This window comes from Schistocerca cancellata, chromosome 7 (genome assembly GCF_023864275.1).
Source record: "Schistocerca cancellata isolate TAMUIC-IGC-003103 chromosome 7, iqSchCanc2.1, whole genome shotgun sequence".
In the NCBI taxonomy this organism is placed as follows: Eukaryota; Metazoa; Arthropoda; class Insecta; order Orthoptera; family Acrididae; genus Schistocerca; species Schistocerca cancellata.
In genome coordinates this window covers 490,596,417-490,620,172 of record NC_064632.1, presented here as the reverse complement: position 1 = coordinate 490,620,172, position 23,756 = coordinate 490,596,417, and the positions used below count along the sequence as shown (strand labels likewise).

At 43.4% G+C, this 23,756-nt stretch overlaps 1 protein-coding gene across 1 annotated transcript in view; it reads right to left on the bottom strand.

Moving 5' to 3' along the window:
* LOC126092466 (pyroglutamylated RF-amide peptide receptor-like) overlaps positions 1-23,756 on the bottom strand; it is a 123,937-nt gene that overhangs the window by 47,470 nt on the left and 52,711 nt on the right. The gene's annotated exons all lie outside the window — the stretch shown is intronic.

Here is a 23,756-nt window from a genome sequence, read left to right as displayed (position 1 = left end):
CTGAAGCATTTCTGATCCTGCATTAAGAGTCCAGCACTCATCCAATAGATAATTTGCTCATACCCAAGCCCCCTTTTAAAATTTGATGTTCCTATTCAGATAACATTACTACAGCTTCAGGAATTTCTGGCTCTTCAGCCGTTGATTCTCCATGACCATTTTATGAACTTTTCCAATAGTTTCTGGGATAGTGCACGTCTTGGTCGACTACTACTACACGGATCACCACCTGAGCTGTCCTGACCAAATTTAAACTTGTTTGTCCGCTTGGGAGTAGTTGAATATGAAGGAGCGGAGTCTTCCAGTGCGTTCTGAGTATTGGCACGAATTTCCTTTGCTTTTATACCTTCCTTTACGTAGTGCTTAATTAATGGTCGAATCTCGAATCTATTCGCCTTCACTAATCACTATATGGCAACAAAAACAGATCAGACTTCCGCCCCACATTTCTCTACCCAGAAGACTGACGCGTCACGTGTTGACTCATAAAGGATGATCTGCTATTACGAGAGGCCCTCGTAGCGCTACCGCTGACATCTTTTGGTGATTCGGAGAACTTATATATGTTGCTATTGTTATGGAACAAGACTGAAGAAAGAGTGGAAAACTTGACGCTAGCGACTTGATAAAGGAAACAGGTAAATAGTTTCCCTTTTGAAAATTAATTTGACCCGTAAGAAAATAAAAATAAAACACAGCCTTTGACATGTGCCATTGAATTACTGCTGGTTCACACAGTTATACAATTAACGAGGACATTTATTGCAGACGTGATCATTTATGTTATTAAAAGGACGAACTCTGACGTCCAACTGTGTGGTATCCTATTACATTGTTTGCTGCAGCTCTGACCTAAATGGTCTGCGTTAATCGACAGAAATATTTGGTCCACTAATATCACTTTCCTAACTACCTTAGTGTGTATTATTACGCGTTTTAACGAGCAGTATAAGCACATAGCACTATCAACGAACAGTTAGTAACAGAATGTCCTAGCACAAAATCTCTTGCCCTGTGGTGGACAGCCAGCGTTATGAAAGCATTGAACAGAGCGTGCCAGAAACTTTAAAGTTGCCTGTTTATTTTCACTTCCATTCTTTAGTAAAATACTTTTGCTTTTTCTCGTGTAGCTAGTTTATCTTTGCATGTTTGTCCTATGATCAGATTCGATTAGTCGAAAAGCTCTTTCGGTGATTTTTATCTACGCCTGGTGGTCTTCGGAGGCCTATTGAGCCATCAGCCAATGGGAAACGTTCACCAGTGTGAAACCACGCCGTGATGTTCCGAATAAGTTTTCGCCATTCTATGCATGGATTCTGTCTCTGATTTTCGGCAGTCTGATCTACTCCGCTTCTTGTTTTCAATCGTGTCGATGCGAGCTGGTTCGGAGTTTCCAAAAAGATGATGAGATCTTTTCAGTTATTTGCCATGGTGTCTACTATACAATGTGTAGGTCATTTCAACCGTCCATTCTAAATACTTGCAGGGTTATCGCACGATCATTTCGTGTAGAGAACTTGCAATGACATCCTTCCACGTGTTGGAATGAAGGTTGTAATATTTCTGGCTTTGCAGCCATCATGTTCGGCAACAAGAAGCTCTTTTTAGAACAGTTGAGAAGGCAGCTGTGGCAAGATGACGTAATGGGTGTGAGGTGCCGATAAAAGATGGTTTATTCGGTACGGGCATTGTGAGAAAGACTGCCTAAATTGTGGTTCTTTTCCCGCGATTGGCCGTTGCGCTCGGTAATTGCGCGCCAAAATGACAATCTTCTGTTATTAATATTAGACAAACTAAACAGCGTGTTTACTTGAATTTCAAATTAAAGTATCTCTCAATAGCGTGCTATCGTTCCGTCATTTCACAAGTATTAATAACCAGCAGAATAATATAAATTGCAAAACGAAAAGGCAGATAAGCACTTCGGTGACCTTTGGATCGCGCCTAACTTGGGTGGTGGGCGAAATAGTTCGGCGGTAAGATCCGAGCTTGTTCGGCAGTCTCGGAGGACGAACATGTTGTCCGCAGCGGTTTCAGTTAAGACTTAACTTGGAACGTCTAGTTTGTGAATAGAACTCGTTCGGCAGTCTCGGAGGAGAGACATATTGTCTGCTGCGGTAGCAGTTAAGATTTTAACTTTCAATGTCTAGTTGAGAACAATGTGATTGTAATTATAGAAATTCGCGGTTAATTATTTTGTTGAAGAATAGAAATCATTTCTGAATATAAAAAGGAATGTAACTTAGCAGTTTCTCGTGTTCCGCTAATACAAAAAGCGAATGGCATCCTGTATAACAAACTGATTGGAAATTTAGTCTTTTCTAAAACAACAGTTCCTCGCTAAGAATTTCTTACAGCCTCAAGACTACGGATTCACGACCTGCGTGCTGTTTTCTGCTCAGGGCCAACAACTGTAGAAGTTTGCAGGTTGGTAAACGTTTATCAGAACTTTTGCATTTCACTCAGGGCGGAGGAAGCAAATAGGCACCTCGCGTGTACTGCAATCTTGGTACAAATGAGATCAGTGACACGTCATCTGTGGTGGTGTAGAAGAATGTTGAATATTAGGTAGACTGATTAGGTTAGGAATGAGGAGGTACTCTGCAGATCCTTGAAGAAAGGATGACGTGGAAAATGTTGACAAGGAGAAGGGACAGAACGATAGGATGTGTGTTAAAGTTCACATGGTTCAAATGGCTCTAAGCACTATGGGACTTAAGATCTGAGGTCATCAGTCCCCTAGACCTAGAACTACTTAAACCTAACTAACATAGAGAAATCACATACATCCATGCCCGAGGCAGGATTCGAACCAGCGACTGTAGCAACAGCGCTGTTCCGGACTGCAGCACTTAAAACCGCTCGGCCACAGACGCCGGCTACGTGTTAAGGCATCAGGGAATAACTTCTTGGTGCTGGAGGAAGGTGTACAGGGTAAAAACTCTAAGGGAAGACAAAGGTAGGAGTATATCCGACAAATAATTGAGAATATAGCGTGTAAATGCTACTAGTCGCCATTCGTCTTCCAAATTATTAAAAATACTCCATACCTCCAGAACTAGCCCCCCCCCCCCTCATCATTCACGAAGATTACAGTACTTCTGAGTGAAAGACAGAGGGGTCACAAAAATCAAGATGCCACGCTCGAAAAGAGGAGGTTTTAAATACTAGTCGTTCGCACGTTGCTCTCGTGTATCCTAATGAGCAGCGAGATGATATCGTGAGGCATAGATGAACCAAACTCAAATCGAGGCCACGCGTCGATTAATGGCCGTTGATTTGATACATCGGCCACTGTAGGTGTGCTTTTAGTCAGTTTTCGTCATTTTTCTGTGTAAACAGTAGTCTCGTTTCCTCCTGCGTCTATAAAGATGAGGATACAACGTCCTCTTCTCGTCGTAGAAACTTCCATACCTCGCTTGCAGCGTATTTGTGTATAGCGTGGTCGTTAACGTTCATCATCTCATGATCTCACCTCTATACACTTGTTTAAGAAACTGACACGTTTACAATTGTGCGCGTGAAAATTTTAACTAGTAATTGTCCTGGAAAAAAAGAAATGGAAGAACAACACCACTTCTTCGAGACTGACAGTAGCGAGACAGGGTTTGATCGAACTTCAATAGTCCGCATCTCCTGGTCTCCCCGTCGCGTTCTCGTTTCCCGAGTACGGGGTCCCGGATTCGAATCCCGGAGGGGCAGGGAGTTTCACCTGCCTCGCGATGACTGGGTGTGTGTTGTCCTCCTCATTTCATCATCATTCATGAAACTGGCGAGATTGGACTGTGCAAAGGTTGCGAATTTGTACGGGCGCTGATAACCGCGTAGTCGAGCGACCCACAATCCAAACATCATCATTGAACATCAATATAAGTTGTTTTATTCAGGTCTCCAATAACCTACAGAGTTTATTAGAAATGATTGAAGCGGTTTCACAGTTCTACAATAACTTTATTACTTGAGATATTTTCACACTGCTTTGCACACACATATAAAAACTCAGAAAGTTTTACTTAGGCATTCACAAATGTTCGATACGTGCCCCTTTCGTGATTCGGCAGACATCAAGCCGATAGTCAAGTTCCTCCCACACTCAGCGCAGCATGTCCCCATCAATGAGTTCGAAAGCATCGTTGATGCGAGCTCGCAATCCTGGCACGTTTCTTGGTAGAGGAGGTTTAAACACTGAATCTTTCACATAACTCCACAGAAAGAAATCGCATGGGGTTAAGTCGGGAGAGCGTGGAGGCCATGACATGAATTGCTGATCATGATCTCCACCACGACCGATCCATCGGTTTTCCAATGTCCTGTTTAAGAAATGCCCAACATCATGATGGAAGTGCGGTGGAGCACCATCCTGTTGAAAGATGAAGTCGGCGCTGTCGGTCTCCATTTGTGGCATGAGCCAATTTTCCAGCATGTCGAGATACACGTGTCCTGTAACGTTTTTTTTTGCAGAAGAAAAAGGGGCCGTAAACTTGAGACCGTGAGATTGCACAAAACACGTTAACTTTTGGTGAATTGCGAATTTGCTGCACGAATGCGTGAGGATTCTCTACCACCTAGATTCGCCATTGTGTCTGCTCACTTCACCATTAAGAAAAAATGTTGCTTCATCACTGAAAACAAGTTTCGCACTGAACGCATCCTCTTCCATGAGCTGTTGCAACCGCGCCGAAAATTCAAAGCGTTTGACTTTGTCATAGGGTGTCAGGGCTTGTAGCAATTGTAAACGGTAAGGCTTGTGCTTTAGCCTTTTCCGTAAGATTTTCCAAACCGTCGGCTGTGGTACGTTTAGCTCCCTGCTTGCTTTATTCGTCGACTTGCGCGGGCTACGCGTGAAACTTGCCCGCACGCGTTCAATCGTTTCTTCGCTCACTGCAAGCCGACCCGTTGATTCCCCCTTACAGAGGCATCCAGAAGCTTTAAACTGCACATACCATCGCCGAATGGAGTTAGCAGTTGATGGATCTTTGTTGAACTTCGTCCTGAAGTGTCGTTCCCCTGTTATGACTGAATGATGTGAGTGCATTTCAAGCACGACATACGCTTTCTCGGCTCCTGTCGCCATTTTGTCTCACTGCGCTCTCGTGCGCTCTGGCGGAAGAAACCTGAAGTGCGGCTTCAGCCGAGCGAAACTTTATGAGTTTTTCTACGTATCTGTAGTGTGTCGTGACTATATGTCAATGAATGGAGCTACAGTGAATTTATGAAATCGCTTCAATCATTCGTAATAGCCCTGTAATTATTCCTCACACACTTTTGGCTACAAAACGCCTTGTTTCCAACATAAGCCTCGTTCAAAGCGACGGCTTCAAGCCACCTAACTGGGAGGGCCTGTGTGCGCCCATGGTATCATCTGTACCGCTCGACGTCTGATCCAGTGTCTTGTTGCACCGTCGAGGTACTGCTTCCCGCGGAGTGCATCCTTCATTGGACCAAAGAGATGGATGGTACGAGGTCCGGGCTATAGGGCAGATGAGGAAGATCAGTCCAATGAAATTTCGTGAGCTCCTCACGGGTGCTCAGATTTGTGTGAGGCCTTGCGTTGTCAAGGAGAAGGAGAAGTCGGCAAGACTCACCGGAGGAGAAACACTCCTCTGAAGATGTCTAGCGCAGCTCTGGACGAAACGTTAGGAGCTGAAGAGTTTCATGGACCACGACCTTACATCCCAGAAGGTTTACCAGAAGATATGTCATCCGGTCGTGAAAGCCTTCATACTATGATCAGAAGGAGAAGTTCTTTTGCATTTTGAGGCGACGAACAAGCTGAAGTCCTTTCTTCAATTTCCTGAGGATAGCACAGTACTCTTCAGAACTGATCGTTGTATCAGGAGGGAGGACATCAAAGAGAATAACCCCAGACCGTCGCCATGACTTTACCGGCTGAGGGTCCGGGTTTGAACTTTTCCTTCAGAGTAGAGATGATGTTGTGCCATTCCATGAACTGCCGTTTTGTTTCCAATTGGAAGTGATGAACCAGTGTTCGACAAAAAAAAATTGACACGATCAGCTCGTAAGGCGCAAGCCATCCTGCACCGATTGTCCTTCGTTGCTCTTCATGGTCTTCTGTTAGGCTGCGAGAAACCCAGCAGGTGCACACTCTCGAGTATCCCAACGGGTGGACGAGTATTTCAGCACTACTAAGAGCGTCCAGTTGTGCAGCGAGGTGTTTCATTGTGATCCGTCGATCACCTTGAATGAGAGTGTCTGCACATTTCAACACTGTTGGAGACACTTTCAGAGGATTTGTCGACCTGGAAAAAGCGTTCGACAATATAAAATGGTGCAAGCTGTTCGAGATTCTGAAAAACGTAGGGGTAAGCTATAGGGAGAGACGGGTCATATACAATATGTACAACAACCAAGAGGGAATAATAAGAGTGGACGATCAAGAACGAAGTGCTCGTATTAACAAGGGTGTAAGACAAGGCTGTAGCCTTTCGCCCCTACTCGTCAATCTGTACATCGAGGAAGCAATGATGGAAATAAAAGAAAGGTTCAGGAGTGGAATTAAAATACAAGGTGAAAGGGTATCAATGATACGATTCGCTGATGACATTGCTATCCTGAGTGAAAGTGAAGAAGAATTAAATGATCTGCTGAACGGAATGAACAGTCTAATGAGTACACAGTATGCTTTGAGAGTAAATGTGAGAAAGACGAAGGTAATGAGAAGTAGTAGAAATGAGAAAAGCGTGAAACGTAACATCAGTATTGATGATCAGGAAGTCAGTGAAGTTAAGGAATTCTGCTACCTAGGCGGTAAAATAACCAATGACGGACGGAGCAAGGAGGACATCAAATGCAGACTCGCTATGGCAAAAAAGGCATTTCTGGCCAAGAGAAGTCTACTAATATCAAATACCGGCCTTAATTTGAGGAAGAAATTTTCTGAGGATGTACGTCTGGAGTACAGCATTGTATGGTAGTGAAACATGGACTGTGGGAAAACCGGAACAGAATAGAATCGAAGCATTTGAGATGTGGTGCTATAGACGAATGTTGGAAATTAGGTGGACTGATAAGGTAAGGAATGAGGAGGTTCTACGCAGAATCGGAGAGGAAAGGAATATGTGGAAAACTCTGATAAGGAGAAGGGACAGGATGATAGGACATCTGCTAACAATCATGTACGAAAGGTACTACGGAAACAAAGAAAGCTTCATCATAGGTTTAAGAGTAGTCGAATCATAGCTGATAAGGAAAAGCTGAACGAAGCGAAAAAGAGCGTAAAGAGAGCAATGAGAGAAGCATTCAACGAATTCGAACATAAAACATTGGCAAACAATCTAAACAAGAACCCTAAAAAGTTTTGGTCATATGTAAAATCGGTAAGCGGATCTAAATCCCCTATTCAGTCACTCGTTGACCACGATGGCACCGAAACAGAGGACGACCGAAGAAAGGCAGAAATACTGAATTCAGTGTTCCGAAACTGTTTCACTGCGGAAAATCGTAACACGGTCTCTGACTTCAGCCGTCGCACGGACGCCAAAATGGAAAATATTGAAATAAACGATATCGGAATTGAAAAACAACTGCTATCACTTAGTAGCGGAAAAGCATCCGGACCAGACGAGATACCCTTAAGATTCTACAGTGATTATGCTAAAGAACTTGCCCCCTTTCTATCAGCAATTTATCGTAGATCGCTGGAAGAACGTAAAGTACCTAGCGACTGGAAGAAAGCGCAGGTCGTTCCCATTTTCAAGAAGGGTCATAAATCAGATGCGAATAATTATAGGCCTATTTCGCTTACGTCAATCTGTTGTAGAATAATGGAACATGTTTTGTGTTCTCGTATTATGACGTTCTTAGATAATACAAATCTCCTTCATCATAACCAACATGGATTCCGCAAACAGAGATCATGTGAAACTCAGCTCGCCCTATTTGCCCAAGAAATTCACAGTGCCGTAGACACTGGCGAGCAGATTGATGCCGTATTCCTGGACTTCAGGAAGGCATTTGATACGGTTCCGCACTTACGTTTAGTGAAAAAAATACGAGCTTACGGAATATCGGACCAGGTTTGTGATTGGATTCAGGATTTCCTAGAAGAAAGAACACAACATGTCATTCTTAACGGTTCAAAATCTGCAGATGTAGAGGTAATTTCGGGAGTACCGCAAGGAAGCGTGATAGGACCTTTATTGTTTACAATATACATAAATGACTTAGTTGAGAACATCGGTAGCTCCGTGAGGCTATTTGCAGATGACACGGTTGTCTACAAGAAAGTAGCAACATCAGAAGACTCGTACGTACTCCAGGAAGACCTGCAGAGGATTAATGCATGGTGCGACAGCTGGCAGATTTCCCTAAACGTAGATAAATGTAATATAATGCGCATACATAGGGGCAGAAATCCATTCCAGTACGATTATGCCATAGGTGGTAAATCATTGGAAGCGGTAACGACCGTAAAATACTTAGGAGTTACTATCCGGAGCGATCTGAAGTGGAATGATCACATAAAACAAATAGTGGGAAAAGCAGGCGCCAGGTTGAGATTCATAGGAAGAATTCTAAGAAAATGTGACTCATCGACGAAAGAAGTAGCTTACAAAACGCTTGTTCGTCCGATTCTTGAGTATTGCTCATCAGTATGGGACCCTTACCAGGTTGGATTAATAGAAGAGATAGACATGATCCAGCGAAAAGCAGCGCGATTCGTCATGGGGACATTTAGTCAGCGCGAGAGCGTTACGGAGATGCTGAACAAGCTCCAGTGGCGGACACTTCAAGAAAGGCGTTACGCAATACGGAGAGGTTTATTATCGAAATTACGAGAGAGCACATTCCGGGAAGAGATGGGCAACATATTACTACCGCCCACATATATCTCGCGTAATGATCACAACGAAAAGATCCGAGAAATTAGAGCAAATACGGAGACTTACAAGCAGTCGTTCTTCCCACGCACAATTCGTGAATGGAACAGGGAAGGGGGGATCAGATAGTGGTACAATAAGTACCCTCCGCCACACACCGTAAGGTGGCTCGCGGAGTATAGATGTAGATGTAGATGTAGATGAGGGAATGACTTCCATGGTACTAGAGGGAGCTGTAGAGGGCAAAAACTGTAGAGGAAGACAGAGATTGGAATACGTCAAGCAAATAATTGAGGACGTAGGTTGCAAGTGCTACTCTAAGATGAAGAGGTTAGCACAGGAAAGGAATTCGTGGCGGGCCGCATCAAACCAGTCAGTTAAAAAAAAAAAAAAAAAAAAAAAAAAAAAAAAAAAAAAAAAAGTCACAACTATGTGCCGGTGGTCGGGCAGGTTTATGTGAACCGTGCTTTTATTCACTTCCAGGCCTCCGTACAAATTCTGCAAGCACCTAGAAATATCTGCGATGCTGTGCTTTCCACCAAAAGAAACTCTATGCTTGGAACGCACCTCCGTTACAGACGCCATTTTGAAGGCTGCTTACAGCGCCTCCACCTATCAGGACTTCATGTAACTATAGGGGCTAATTCCCGGATTCGATTCCCGGCGGGGTCAGGTATTTTCTGTGCCTCGTGATGACTGGGTGTTGTGTGATGTCCTTAGATTAGTTAGGTTTAAGTAGTTCTAAGTTCTAGGGGCTTATGACCACAGCTGTTAAGTCCCATAGTGCTCAGAGCCATTTGAACCATATGGGGGCTAAAGTGGGCCCCAGCGTCGGAGGGTCGGCGTATCACAGTGGAAGCATTAGATGAAAACAAGCGAAAATCAGCCACGAATAAATTTTTAACGTCTTGCGCGACAGTTTGAACATGACAAATGTTACCGTGCACTAGGTCCCACGACTGCTAATATCCATTCAAAAATCCGCACAACTGAGGCAGCATCGGATAAGTTGTAGCTGTGTTATACCAGTTCACATGAAGTCTTTAGCTGCATAATCAACGTGAGTGCTGGGTTTGTCACTATGTCCAAAAGGCAAGGTAGCAAAACAAGCAGTGGAAGCATGTGGATTCAACAACGCTGAAAAGGGCAAAGACCCAGTCTTTGTTGGGCAAGGTGAAGGTGAGTGATTTTTGGGACTGCCATGGTGTTGTGCTTCCACTTTACGCTCAATATGGTCAAATCGTCCAACGAGAGTACTATCGATGTGGTATAGTCCGGAGATCGAGGCGTCACACCAATGTCGGCAAGACATATCGATACCACAGATGTTAGTGAGAGCTCTTTGCAATCTGCAGCGACTGATGGGAGGCGCACCTGAAGACCACGCCACTCAGCACTGCTGGACCCTCGCACTGAGGTCAATATATAGATGAGCACAACAGAGCGCTTCCCCAGTTCGTGACTTTGTAAGTGGGCTGTTAATGTGTTTTTTATGTTGGTAGTGCTATGTAGCGCTCTGTATTAAATCTCTGACAGCGCTGTGCGCAGTCTGTAAGAGACTCTCTGTGGCTGGTCGGACTTGCAGTTGGAGGTGAACAGCCGGCAGTGACGGAAGTTGGGTGTGAGTAGTCAGGAGTGATGGAGGTTAGAGGTTAATAATTAGCAGTGTTGGAGGTTTGCAGTATTAGCGCGAGCGGACGATCTTGACGTGTCCGACTTGGAGACTGAATGTTATTCATGATTATATAATTTTTTGGAACTGGATGTCACGGACGATTATATGTGTATTTTGAACTGGATGCCACATTATTAAGGTAAAAATACATTGTTTGCTTTGCAACAAAATCTTTCCTTTGCTAACCACAGCCGGCCGAAGTGGCCGTGCGGTTCTAGACGATACAGTCTGGAACAGAGCGACCGCTACGGTCGCAGGTTCGAATCCTGCCTCGGGCATGGATGTGTATGATGTCCTTAGGTTAGTTAGGTTTAATTAGTTCTAAGTTCTAGGCGACTGATGACCTCAGAAGTTAAGTTGCATAGTGCTCAGAGTCATTTGAACCATTTTTTTTTCTAACCACATGCCTATCAGTAGTCAGAGTGTTCAGTAGTTAGAATCTTTTATTTAGCTGGCAGTATTGGTGCTTGCGGCATTGCTGTAGTGCGGGTAATGAAGATTTTTGTGAAGTAAGTGACTTATGAAACATATAGGTTATTGTTAGGATTACCACTAATTCAGGACCATTCTTTTGTATTAATTATTTGAAGTTAGGTTATCGTTTTTGAGCAGTCAGATTGAGGTGCGCTAGTATATTGTGGGTCAGTGTTGAGATGATAAAGAGTAGCAAAGAGACAGTATAGTCAATTTCACTCAGCAATATAAGCAGAAAACTTAAAGAAGTTTCAACCTCAGCTACAGTAGTTAACATCATCATCATCTAGGACATTAACATTAATTAAAGTTTCTGATGTGATGTACTTCAGCAAATGTAGCATTTTGTACTGGAAGAGAACAGTTCGTCAGTGCATCAGGTATTTCTTTCATAGTCAACGACAGTTGTAATCTATCAAGCAATCCTGTAGCAAAGAAATGTGTCAAAGTTAAGTTAATCTTTTATTCATTTATTTAATAAATTGAACTAATATTTCATGTGTTCTATTTGACGAGCCTTTCCCAGAGCAATCACAGAATCCACAGATACAGCTGGACGAAAGTTGTTTCGTCTGTGCACAACAACCGAGATCACCTGACCAGGTTATGGGAGACAGTTGTCGTGAATCATCGTGGGAATCTGTTCAGGGAGATACTTTTTTCCATGACAACAACTTGGCTCGTTCTGCACAGGACACAGCCATACATGCTGGTTCTTGAAGCAACCAAATTTTGCCTCACTACCCATATTCTCCTGGCATGGCACGCAGTAACTCCTTTCTCTTTCATTGTCTACAAAACATTGCGTGGCAGGTATTACCAAAATGACGACAAGGCGATTTTCGAATGGAACGTTTCTTCTGCCACATCATCCGTCTTCAGGTAAAATGTGTTGCACTGAGAGGTGAATCACCAAGTTTCAGGGTTAGTGATAAATATTTCGAGGTGATAATTAAAACTTTACAACTATCCGATGTAAGAGACACGAAAGGTGAGGTGCGAGAGGAATACGAAGTCACTGGTGGCTTCCTGGAGGAGTGTACTTAATTCTGTTCTTACACATTGCTTTTCTTGTTCCAGTTACGTAAGGTTCAAGGAAAAATATCACCAGCTGCATCCATCATAAGTGGTCTGCTCTATGTAATCCTGCTGTTGTTGCACGATAAATACATTGAATGTAGGAAAAATCTTCCACAGTCTATCTAAATTACTGGTTCTCTAAATTTACATGATGTCGTTTCTTCCTTCCTTTCCCTCTCATTTTTTGTAACTCTTTTGTCCAGGTTTGATCCCATTCTCCACGCTTTCATGCCTTTTGCTAAGCTATCCTTGTCTTCACAACCACTGCATCCATCATATCTACCAGCTTTTTAACAAGTATTCACCTATACTGCCTGGAAAAAAAAGTGAAGCACCCAGAACACATAGTCAGATATCACACATGCACGTGGATGGCTCAAATGGCTCTAAGCACTATGGGACTTAACATCTGAGGTCATCGGTCCCCTAGACTTAGAACTACTAACCTACGGACATCACACATATCCACGTCCGAGGCAGGATTCGAACCTGCGACCGTAGCAGCAGCTCGGTTCAGGATTGAAGCGCCTAGGTCCACGTGGACATCACTGGCGAACGTGACATGGACATCATGTGTTACCACTCGTGCGACAGTAACACGGTGCCATTTTCCAAAATAACCATCTTTGTTTTGCATAGCACACGTCTCCGTGAATTGTCTGAGTTAATTTGAGGTACTGTACTGACCAACAGAATGTCCAGATCCATCCCAATAGAGCAAGTGTGGGAAAAGCTCGTACATCAACTTCGTCCCAGCGCTAGTATCAAAGGTATCAAGGGCCAGTTAAAACAGTTGTGGGCCAGCTTGCCTCAGTGGAGGACTCAAAGACTTTATGACACCATTCCCATCAAAATCAGTGTAGGCATCCAGGCCAGAGATGGTGCAACATCATACTTATTTAGACTCATAGTACCAAGTACCTTGTAAATTTTTTTATCGCTCAAATAACGTCACATACCGTCTCAACCTGCGAAGTTTCATTTAATTCCTTACTCCCATTCTTGGTACTTCCCCTTTTTTGTCAGGCAGTGTATGTCTGCAATTACAAAGATTTCGTTGTAGTACCCCTTACATTGCCATGGAAACCATTCCTAAACTGAGGCAAAATATTCCGAGTCGCCAGGCCGAGTCATATACCTACTCAAACTTCTTTTATCATCGATGGCAACAGCCACGAAAGCCTGCAGATTAAATCCTTCCTAACTTCCTTATTAGGTGTCCGTCTGTAGTCTAATTTCTTCGAGTAAAGAATTACCGTAGCTATCGTTCTCCGTTTATTGCCTCCAAAACTTCTTACTTTTGTATTTCGCGTGTTTAATTTCTTTGTGCAGAAGCATGTTTTTTCAGTTTTTTATTCTTTGACTTTCCTGCAGTCCATTTTTAACACTCATATGCTGCTGGGCTGCAACTCACTGTCCCACAAATTTCATCTTCAAATTTATATTAACATTTTGCACCTGCAGAGATATTCAGTTGAAAATAGACATGTTAACGAAGTTACAGAATTTGAACAGACAAATATACGTACAAGAAAGGTAAATGCGAAGAAACCTAGGTAACAGAAGAAATACACTGAAGCGCCAAAGAAACTGGTTTAGGCATGAGTATTCAAATACAGATACATGTAAACAAGCAGAATACGACGCTGCGGTCTGCTACGCCTTTATAAAGCAACAAGTGTCTGGCGCAGTTGTTAGATCGGTTACTGCTCCTAAAATGGCAGGTTATCAAGATTTAAGTTTGAAAGTGGTGTTATAGTCGCGCACGAGCGATGGGACACGGCATCTCCGAGGTAGCGATGAAGTGCAGATTTTCCCGTACGACCATTTCACAAGTGTACCGTGAATTTCAGGAATCCGGTAAAAAAAAATCAAATCACCGACATCGCTGGGGCCGGAAAAGGATCCTGCAAGAACGGGAACAACGACGACTGAAGGAAATGTGACAGAAGTGCAATCCTTCCGCAAACTGCTGCAGGTTTCAATGCTGGGCCATCAAGTGTCAGCGTGCGAACTATTCAACGAAAGATCATCGATATCGGCTTTCGGAGCCGAAGGCCTACTTGTGTACCCATGATGACTGCACGACACAAAGCTTTGCGCCTCGCCTCGGCCCGTCAACATCTACATTCGACTGTTGATGACTGGAAACATGTTGCCTGGCCGGACGAGTCTCGTTTCAAATTGTATCGAGCAGATGGACGTGCACGGATGTGGAACCAACCATATCAATCTACGGACCATGCATGCCAGCAGGGGACTGTTCAAGTTGGTGGAGGCTCTGTAATGGCGTGAGGAGTGAGCAGTTGGAGTGATTTGGGACCCCGATACGTCAGGGTACGACTCTGACAGGTGACACGTACGTAAGCATCCTGTCTGATCAGCTGCATCCATTCATGTCCATTGTGCATTCCGACGGACTTGGGCAACTCCAGCAGGACAATGCGATACCCCACATGTACAGAATTGCTACAGAGTGGCTCCAGGAACACTCGCCCGAGTTTAAACACTTCCGCTGGCCAGCAAACTCTCCTGGCGTGAATATTATTGACCATATCTGGGACGCCTTGCAACGCGCTGTTCAAAAGAGATCTCCACCCCTCTCGTACTCTTATGGCTTTATGGACAACCCTGCAGAATTCATGGTGTCAGTTCCCTCCAGCACTACTTTAGGCATTAGTCGAGTCCACTTCTGCGTGCTCGCGTGAACCCTACACGACATTAGATAGGTGTCCAGTTTTTTGGCTCTTCAGTTGATAGACGAAAGAAGGAAGAACAAAAGTTTCAAGGAAAACACAGGAATGCAGAAACACAACTCACTTAAAAATGTAATTTACAAGTGTTCAAGAAGGAATGGTCATAATTCATGGTTTGACAGGAACAATTATCTGGAGCAAAAAACTTCATATTGACATATGCCCCATTTCGAATCGTTTCCAAGGTAGAAGACATATGATGTACATCATTATTTATTTTCTGTATTATTCAGTACATTGTCAGGTTTATACATGTACACATGCACTGGGTTATTATAATTAAAGTGCAACTGGTCACAGAGGTCAATTGTGACCTGTAATTGTTGTACGGCAGTGAAGCTTGCTAAATATTGTAATGCGTTAATGTGGCTTCGATTTAAGCTGGAAAAAAATTATTTCCAATTTTGACCACCAGGCGCAATTCTGGCGCTGTGAAGGTAAGACAGACGTATTGAAATGTTTCTATATGTAATGGACTAGTACAATACGCGGGCAGAAAAGATCAAACATGTGAGACAGGCTTAATGCTGAACTTATTATTAACCACACAGGATAAAACCTTTGAACAAGTGGAGGAGAATCTCACGGGAGCCTTAACAGAACTTGCTACCTATTATGACGGCAATAATCTCAAACTAAACCCTAGTAAATCTCAAGTATCCGCCTTCCATCTTAGGAACAAACAAGCCAAACGGAAACTCCGAGTCATGTGGCAAGGGGAAGAGCTGAAACATACAAACAGCCCAAAATACCTGGGAGTAACATTGGACAGAGCACTTACTTTTAAGCAGCACTGTCACAACACTAAAAAAAAGGTCTGTGCCAGGAACAGCACATTGCGGAAGCTAACAGGTTCATCGTGGGGAGCTCAACCACATGTTTTGCGCACCACAGGTCTGGTGCTGAGTATCTCAGCAGCAGAATATGCGGCGCCAGTTTGGAGGAAGTCTGCTCACACTAAGCAAGCTGACGTCGCCGTAAACGAAACTGTACGTATTGCCACAGGATGCCTCAAACCAACTCCCACAGACATCATTTACCCCATCATAGGCATAGCACCACCCACTATACGCAGACAAGTAGCCGCCGAGATCGAAAGATCAAAACAAAAGAATGATCCTCGACACCCGATGCATATGCACCGAAAACAACGTGTCCGGCTGAAATCCCGCAGAAGTTTCATTGAAACCACTGAAGAGCTCGCCACCAAGCCCGCCGCAAGGCGGTGTCACACTCCACAATGGAACTACTTGAGGAGGGATCTGCAGGATTTCAACTACCTTTTACAACATGGAGGTCATTAAACCGGCTGCGCACTGGAGTAACTGGGTGCAAATAAAACATATTTAAATGGGGCTACAGGAATAGCGATAGGTGTGAATGCGGAGCAATACAGGACTTGGACCACCTACTGATCTGCCCAGATATGTCTATAACATGCACTAAAGATGATATTTTGAAAGTCAATGACAAAGCAATCTACGTTGCTAATTACTGGGAAGGGAAGATATAATTGGTGCATCCGGACACGGAAGAAGAAGAAGAAAATATGAGCACCAGAGACATCAAGGAGATGCTGTACAGCGTCATATTTGCACGTGGTGGCCAAAACTGGAACTAACTTTTTTCCTGTGTAAATCTGTTCTGCAGTAACGCATTCGAGTATCTATCAAGTTTCACTGCCATATGATAAGTACAGCCCACACAGGACCTCTCTGGGAAGCTGCATTTAAATTATGACCACCCACTATAATAGTTAGCTTGGCGTTGTCCAATGACCATGGTGTCACACCAGAGTTGGCAAAGCGAATCGATATCACTGACGTTAGCGAGGGCTCGCTGCAATCCACAACGGAATATGGGTGGCGCCCACGAAACCCACACCTCTTCTTCTGCACTGCAAGAGCTCTGCCCAGTTCTATATCTCCGCTGCAGCAGTCAACATCATCGAGTAGGACAGTGATTGTTAATGTTTTTGATGAAATGTACTTTGTAAATGTTGCATTTTGTACTGCAAGAGAACTGTTTGTTAGTCTGCGCATCAAGCGAGCCGGCCGGAGTGGCCGTGCGGTTCTAGGCGCTGCAGTCTGGAACCGAGCGACCGCTACGGTCGCAGGTTCGAATCCTGCCTCGGGCATTGATGTGTGTGATGTCCTTAGGTTAATTAGGTTTAATTAGTTCTAAGTTCTAGGCGACTGATGACCTCGGAAGTTAAGTCGCATAGTGCTCAGAGCCATTTGAACCATTTGAACCATTTGCATCAAGTGAAGCTTTGCTCGTCCACGACAGTTGTAGACTATCTGGTAATCCTGTGACAAATATTTGTGTCAAAGTTAAGTAAATCTTTTATTTATTTATGTTATAAAGTAAACTAATATTTCATGTGTTCTCGCATGATGAGCCCCTCGCCCCTTCTCCGAAGGAGCAATCAAAGGACCCACGATTGTGGGCAGGAAGAGGTAGCTTCGGCTGATCACAACACTAGTAAACCTTACAATATTCGTGTTACAAAGAAGCAGTTAAAAAATACGTATTTTAAGAGATTCACCTCTAAGCAGTACTATGCATGTCATATTACAGCTGTTGTACGGCTCGAATATCCTACGGTGAGCTTCAATGCATGAGTGAACTCTTGGGAGAATATGTTTTAATACTTTTCTAGTGCCTCTGCAAGTTCCCCATGAGGGCAGAGCGTTCGTGATGCGACCAAGCAGTTCATCTCGCGTATTCATGTTTCGTTTGTACACCTCTGACTTCATCCAACCCCATAAACAAAAATCTATTGGCGTCAGGTCTGCTTGGTGGTCAGTTAATTCTACTTCCACAACCAGCACAGCGATTAGGATAAGACATATACCTGCGCCCCAGTATCCCAGAGACAAATATACATTAAATGTGTTCTATCTCACGAAGTGTTTTGCTTCAATTTAGCTTTCCTATCGTATCCCTGAATACTGGCCATTCCTCCTGTGACACACTGTGTATGGTGTGCAGGTAAGCTTAAGTGACTGCAATAAAATGTGGTGAAACCGAAAGGAAAATAATCGCCGAAACGGACAGATTCCGCATGTAGAAGAGTTACAACAATCTCCGTTTAGATTAAAAGCAAAGGTTTCAGCATTAAGAGCTCAGCAGGAATCCCACTGTCAAATGCAGAGGAGAGCGCGGATAGGTGGGAAGAGTACAGTGAAGGAGCTACGATGTGGAGGAATTGCCTGATGCCGTGATAGAAGAAGAAATGGGATTCGATTTAGAAGACAAAAGGGATCTGTATTACAGTTAGAGTTTAACAGAGTTCTCGAAGACTTGCGATCAAATAAGGCAGAGATGCTGACTTGGTGCAAGATGGCAAATCAGTTCCAGACGACCTCAATTCGCGATAGGATTTTCAGTATTAAAATCAGAGCGTGAAAGAGCTTTGGAAGACTTGGTGTCAAACAACGGAGAAGATATAGCTACAACTCTCTCGAAATTTTAAATATCACTGCTGAAAGTGGCAACTAAACGACTATTCAAGCTGTTGTGTAGAAATGTGTGGGGCTGGAGACATACCATCAGACTTTCGGAGTAACATCTTCGATGCAATCCCGAATATATCAAGGGAAGTTAAGTGCGAGAACTATCGTACAACCATCTTAACAGCTCATGCACCGAATTTTCCGATAAGAATAATATAAATAACAATAGAAAAGAAAAAAACTGAGCAGGTGTTGACTGTCAGTTTAGCTGATGTCTGATGTTGTCTGATGTTGCACTTGATAACTGGAAGACTTAAAAAAAAATCGAGAAATCTTCATTGGATTTGTCGGCTTAGAAAAAGCGTTCGACAGTCTGCACAGAAACAGATGGAAGTTGTTAGGAAAGACGGGTAATGTACGATATATATGATAACCAAGAGAAAACAAAAAGTGTAGAAAGATGAAAAATGAAACACTAGGTTAAAATGCTGTAAGACACAGATGCAGTCTTTCGATGCTACTGTCCAATCTAGTCATAGAAAGAAGCAATCATGGAAATAAAAAGAAAGATTAAGGACTGGAATGAAAATTCAGAATGAAAGGATATCAATGATAGGATCCTTTGATGGCATTTCGTTCCACCGTGAGTAGGCGGAAGAATTACAGAACATGTAGAATGGAATGAACAGTCTAATGAGCTACGGACTGAGACTAAACCACAGAAAGGCGAAACTAATGGGGACCAACAGAAATGAAGAAGAATTCAACAGCAAAGTTGTGTACCACGAAGCAGACGTTGTGAAGAAATTCCGCTACATTTGTAGCAAATTAAAGCATGACGCGCGAAGGAAGGAGGACATAAAAGGCAGACTAGCACATGCATAGAGCACTAGGGTCAAAATCGGCTTTAATTTGAGAAGGAAATTTCTGAGAATGTACGTTTGGGGCAGCACGTTAAATGGAAGTGAATCGTAGTCTCTGGAAAAACCGGAAAAGAAAACATTCGAAGCGACTGAAATGTACAAAAGCTAAAGTCGTATTACATTGTTGGGTAGACGACCCAGAAAGACAGGTGCAGTCCCCTAATTGGAAAACGTATTCTCTTCTTTCCGGGGTGCGAGATTTGTGTGTTTAGGAATATCTGATAAGTGTGATAAGTGTAGGTGACTGTAATGTAATGTGTGTGTGTATCCTGTTTGTGTTGGATGATGATGGTGAGAGAATGGAGTGGGTGAAACCAGGCGGCGGCACATAGCCTAATTCACTGCGAATAGGTCTGGAATTTAAACCAAGGCAGTGGTGCAAGATCTGGTGATCAAGACCCTTACGCCCGACGCTTCCTCCCATTTATCAAAAAGACAAAGGGAAAGCAGTCAACAGAATGTGGCATTCTCGGTGGTCACCCATTCAGGTAGTGACCACGCCCAACGTTGCTTAACTTCGGTTATCTGTCGAGACCCAGTGTATTTCTTTTCCTTTTTGTGTGTGCTTGTCTGAGCTGTTACATATGTATTTTATTGATTCTAGATTCTTATTACGAAATGCTACTTGTGCTTTATTCCAAGGAGGAGGACACGCACGTTTTTCATATAGAGCTCATTTCACGGTAGCGAAATAAGAGAATAACGAGTAAATTTTCTACCTTTCGTACTATTTGCCCTCTCTCGCGGATCAGTCAAGATTTTTTTCCGAACTCCGTAATCTTCGACGTGTTAAAAAAAGAAATTTCATTCATTATTACGATTATGTACTCCATAGCAGCTGCAACCCAGGAGCAGTTCACGGATTTCTTTAATTCATACGTTCTGTACCTCTACCATAATAGGCATAGGCTGTGCGAGTTGCCAGTGAAAAGTTTGTCGAATTTTAGAGGTATACCTACAATATCAGGACTGCAACAGCAAGTTCTGAAGTTTCCAGTGCGAGTCAGATACCTGTTCTAGGGACGGCAAATTTATCTCTAATTATAGTCACTCCTTCTGAAATCAAAACAGCAAAATTACCAACAACTTAAATTGGAAGGAACACACAGAAAATGTTGTGGGGAAGGCTAACCAAAGACTGAGTTTTATCGGCAGGACACTTAGAAAATGTAACAGTCCTACTAAGGAGACTGCCTACACTACGCTTGTCCGTCTTCTTTTAGAATACTGCTGCGCGCTGTGGGATCCTTACCAGGTAGGACTGACGGAGTACACCGAAAAAGTTCAAAGAAAGGCAGCACGTTTTGCATTATCGCGAAATATGGGAGAGAGTCACAGAAATGATATAGGATTTGGGCTGGACATCATTAAAAGAAAGGCGTTTTGTGTTGCGACAGAATCTTCTCACAAAATTCCGATCACCAACTTTCTCCTCCGAATGCGAAAATCTTTTGTTGACACCGACCTACATAGGGAGGAACGATCACCACGATAAAATAAGGGAAATCAGAGCTCGTACGGTAAGAAATAGGTGTTCATTCTTTCCGCGCGCTACACGACATTGGAATAATAGAGAATTGTGAAGGTGGTTCGATGAACCCTCTGGCAGGCACTTACATGTGATTTAAAGAGTATCCCTGTAGATGTAGATGTAGCTGTGAATTTACACAGCAAGGTTTTGTTCACTCCAATAAGAAATGAACTCGGTTCTATGCACAATTTCCAGTATGCGCGCTTACGTCAAAAAAAAATGTAAACATCGTGTATTGAACCATAGGAGAAGACAGAGGTTGGGATATAGGGAACAAATAATTGTGGGCATTCTACAGATACGTAAGTACTACTCTGAAATGAAGAGGTTAGCACAGGAGAGGAAGTCACAACGGGCCACATTGAACTGTGGAAAACTGTGGAAAACGAATGACTCCTCCACTCCCCAGAAAAAGATTTTTTTTTTTTGTAAGAAATATTTTTGACATCTGTGCCACTTAGTTTCCATGACTCCTGTCCATTTCCTGTAAAATTTACTGAGCATTTCTAAAAGCTTAGTTAGGAACTTAATGAAGTGGCAACAGTGTTAGCACTTTGCACATTGCTTTCAGGTCTCACTTCAAATCAGGTTGACAATAAATACACCATATGTTAGAATAAGCCCGGGTTCCCGGGTTCGATTCCCGGTGGGGTCAGCGATTTTCTCTGCCTCGTGATGACTGGGTGTTGTGTGATGTCCTTAGGTTAGTTAGGTTTAAGTAGTTCTAAGTTCTAGGGGACTGATGACCATAGATGTTAAGTCCCATAGTACTCAGAGCCATTTGAACCATTTTTGTTAGAATAAAGATCTCCTTCTCATTGATATCGTGTCCTTCATGCGGTTAGTTCGGACAGTGGAAGGTATCATTTAATTTCCACTTTCAGTACGACATTGAATATAACTGTAACATAATATAAACACATTCTCTGACTAGCCGTACTGTATGTATAATGGGAGCTGCAGTTCGTGGGCAGGCCGCCATATTGCGGTTGCTGTAGCAGCCTGCAAGGAGGCGAGAGCGGTTTACAGTGCCAGCAATATGACAGAGCGGCAACCCGTCAAGCACCGCAACACTGCCGTTTCAGGAACGCAAGGCGTACGCTTACAGTCATCTCCCGTCGAATTATTCTTAAAAATTGTGTTATTCGTGGTGCAAGTAATGGTGTCTCTAGATGAGCCTCAAAAATTGCATATTATTGGCCAAAGTAAATTATTTTAAATCTTTGTGAAAATTATTCTTATTTCTAGTACTGATTCCATGAACTGAGCTGATTGTTTGAAAATGATATATACATGATGATTTTGATTCAAGTTAAACTTTCAAACCGCTGTGGAAATAACACCACTGGTCAGTATGACGTCAAATTGCAACGGAATATTATCGGAGAAGGGGGAAAACGTATGGCAGAAGAAAAATAAATAGTTACAAAATGTAGCAATAGATGGCGCTGTAAGCATCATAATTTAATAGTGGTCGACTACAAATGACAAATGAATCTCAACAACAATGCCTAAGGTGTACGTCTGACGTTAAACAAACTGCAGTACTCAGTGTGCATGGGTGTACAGGTGTGGTACTATTAGTTACCACTGCGGCAAGGTCCCCGGATGAGAAGAATCGGTTTTTAATTGTCCTGAGGCGAAAACCGCTGAAAAATCATCAGTCACATCGGTTTTTAATTGTCCTGAGGCCAAAGACCACATTAAAACCATCAATTATAATCAAATCGGATTATTAATTTCCGTGTGACTGGCGCAAAGCATGTTCAATATGCTGTGCACCGTTTTGTGCAACAACTTGAAATAGTGAAATAGCATATTCCACAACTGATCGAAGTGTTTCCGGGATCACATTCAGAATGTGTTGCGCAATGCGTGCCTTTAATGTAGCTAAGGTTGCAATCGGAACACCGAACACAACGTCTTTCAGATAGCCCCACAGCCAGAAGTCACACGGCTTACGATCAGGTGATAAGGACGGCCAGGCTGTAGGGAAATGGCGGCTGATAATTCTAGCATTTCCGAAATGGCGGCTGATAATTCTAGCATTTCCGAAATGGCGCTTCAGCAGCTGCTTAACCGGATTTGAGATCTACGGAGGTGCACCATCTTGCATAAAAATGACCCACGACACATCCACGCTGCTGGAGCGCTGGAATGACGTCGTTGCGCAAGACACTCGTTGCGCAAAAGACACCAGTGACAGTACAGGTAACAGGACAGGAAGCACCTGACTCTTCGAAAAAAATATGGCACTATATATAATAAATGATGCTGTAAACCCGCACCACACAGTGACCTTTTAAGGATGAAGTGGTACTGTACGATTTGCATGTGGATTTTCCGTTGCCCATATTCGACAATTCTGTATATTCACATATCCTGTCAGGCGGAAGTGGGCTTCGTCTGTCCACAAAGTCTTCCACGGCCAATCAGTGTCGACTTCCACGCGAGCAAGAAATTCTAAAGCAAAGATCTCTCTTGCTGGCAGGTCAACAGGAAGCAACTCGTGCACATGGGTAACTTTGAATGGATAGCAAAGAAGGATGTTTCGTAGCATTTTAAGCACCATGCTCACGGGTATGTCCAATGTTCGGGCAATTCTCTTTCCACTGCACGTTTTCACACCGCCACTCGTCTCCTCCTGCACTGCTGTGGCCACTGCTTCCACTGACGTCGAATCAATTCGTTTCCTCACTTTAGCAGGTTGCACATAAATAAAACCCGTCTTTTCGAATTTCCGAATCATTTTCCCCATATCCACAACAGTCATCGGACCAACGCCATTTTTCATACCCTTCAGTGTCCGGAACTTCTGCAGAGCGACGTGTGCACCGTCATCATTCTTGCAATACAGCTTTAGAAGCAGAGCGCGATGCTGCATTGAGGCAGTCACGGCGAACGTCGCAGACGCCAAAGGAGGAAAAGCCATGTAGCGGGCGTGATTGTACCAGCTTCAATAGGTACGCGCGTGACAGGTGTATTGTGGCACAAACAACGCCATCTATTGATCAATTTT